The sequence below is a fragment of the Cucurbita maxima genome, unplaced genomic scaffold (assembly GCF_002738345.1).
Source record: "Cucurbita maxima cultivar Rimu unplaced genomic scaffold, Cmax_1.0 Cma_Scf00098, whole genome shotgun sequence".
Classification (NCBI taxonomy): Eukaryota; Viridiplantae; Streptophyta; class Magnoliopsida; order Cucurbitales; family Cucurbitaceae; genus Cucurbita; species Cucurbita maxima.
This window is the reverse complement of record NW_019272114.1, coordinates 28104-30484: the sequence shown is the minus strand read 5'-3', so window position 1 is coordinate 30484 and position 2381 is coordinate 28104. Positions and strand designations below refer to the sequence as shown.

The window sequence follows — 2381 nt, the reverse complement described above, 5'->3', positions numbered from 1 at the left end:
ATTCAAAAGCCTCTAATAATACCATACAAATTACAAAACAGTAAAAAAAAATATATATATTATTTCCATTGTACTCCGTGCACAACAATTTTAAAGGAAATTTAAAATAAATCCAGCGTATTTGTCATACTTTTAAGTTCAATTACAATAAATCAAGAAAAGAATTGAGTTGTAATAAAATATCACTTGACATTGGAATGTAATTTGAGGACTTTTTATCTTCGGGAGTTGAATTACATTTAAGATTATTTATGTTATTTCTTATTTTCTTCAATTTGTATTTAATAGCTTTGGGTAGTTTGTAGATGAACTATGTTTGAATTATCTTTTTGGCCTTTCTATTTTCGACAGACACGTTTTACACTTTTGGACTGACACTTGGTAGAAGGGGTCACTAAGGCTAAAATCATATAAAATGGGTTCATAGCACAGTGGTAGAGCATTTGACTGCAGATCAAGAGGTCACCAGTTCGAATTTGGTTGGGCCCTTTTAAAAATTTTGGACGAACACTTTGTTCGATTTGCTCCCAACCACCGAGTGTCTAAAGGAAAAGAAATAAGAATAATTACCGATTCCAAACCTTATTCCAAAGTACTCCACCACATAGAACCATGTACTTAGAACCTAAGGGCCACTATTCTCGGACAAGAACCAAGCTATCATTAACAAAAGAGTGTGGTATCCAAGCACCCACTATGAACATGGTTAAAAACTTACTTACAATTAGGCTAACTTACCGAGTCTTGTACTCACTCCATCTTTTTCATGTAACTAAGAGTAGTTGCCCTAGACCAACAACACCCACCAAAACTATTTTTGATGTTTTAAAATGATTTTTTTAACCTTTCCCTTATTTTGTACTATGAACCTATAAACTCTATTTTGAATATAATGTAAATATATATGTTTATTATATTTTAATTCTTTTTTTATTTCGAGAAAACATTTTACTTTGTGTTCAACCTCTTTTAACTTGCTTCGGAAATGGCTCGTGACATAAACATAAAAAAAGTAATTTTTTAGTATGAATTTTAATATAAGTTGCATTCTTATATTGACAAAACCACTAGTACCAAAAATATTCATGAACTTTCAAAACTAATGCCCTTAACATTCTAAAATAAGGTTCTAACTATTAGTGAGTTGCATAAATCATCTCCCTTTTTATTTTCACTCACTCCTCTTCTACAACCTATGACCCATTAATATCATTAATATTTCATCTCCTTGTTTTTTAGCTTTTTGAATATCAAAATCTTAAATAAAAAGGAAAAGCTCTCTAAAATATTCTTATTTGCCAGTAATTTTACATAATTTAACATTTTAAAAATCGGTAAATTAAAAAAATCCAACATTAATATATTCATAATTTCATGTAGTCTTCATAAGTTTGTCGGCGACATTGTTTGTTGTCGAGCTTGATAATGTGAGTTTGTAACCCATCCGTTAGGGTTCTTGGAATGATTCTCCAGATTATCCCTTGCATGTTGGGAGTTGGGCCATGGGTCTTGGATGAAGGAACCGTTGGTTTACCGCCCCTAAGAGTTAAGGAAGCATCTTGAGGCTAGTTTCACATAGTATCATTATCTTTGAGATAACAATTCTTTTCTATTTTATCTAAATTTTTTAAATATGGGTTCATTTCTAAATGCATGCTAACACCCTTATTGTTGAATTAATGACGTGAAACTAGTTTCACATAGTAACGTTGCCTTTTGCTCCTATTGGTGGAAGGATAATAGGTCTAAGCGTGACAACCAGACTAATTTTGCTTCATTTCTAAATGCAGGCAAAAAAAGTAGAAAAATGAAAACATGTAAATGGTAAACTCAAAAATTTCAAAGAAATAAATAAGTTTTGACCGTACCATGCTAACTAGAAACCAAATGTTGACTTTGACCCATCCCTGTTATCTTTTTTTTCTATATTTTGAAACTATTTTAAGCACTTTTCTCTTGTACTCCTTATAATTTTACCTTTTAAGTTTGTAAATATTTGTGTAACGACTATTATGATTATAAGTCAACTGAGTGAAGTGGAAATAAATTTTGAAGATGAAATTAAAGTATTAATTTTGATGTCATCTTTACCCGAGTTTTGGGATATTATTATTAATGAAATTCAATCGGCATTAGTAATTCACAATGATAATATTCAAAATACTTGACAAAAAAGAATGGTCAACCTAAGATATTTGAAACAAATAAATATTTTGTCCTCTATGATATATCAAATCACTCATTTGAAAAGAAGTCTTATTAGATACTTTTAAGCATTTAGAGATCAACTAGACACAAACCTAAACATTCTAAAAAAAAAAAATTAGGGGTTTAAGTTAATGTAACTTAAGAAACTTATGATTTTTATATTATCAAGAGTT

At 29.9% G+C, this 2381-nt stretch overlaps 1 non-coding gene across 1 annotated transcript; it reads left to right on the top strand.

Moving 5' to 3' along the window:
- The first annotated feature begins 417 nt into the window (after window positions 1-417).
- TRNAC-GCA lies at window positions 418-489 on the top strand. Its single transcript has one exon. It is a non-coding gene; the product is annotated as a tRNA-Cys (tRNA).
- Window positions 490-2381: the final 1892 nt, after the last annotated feature.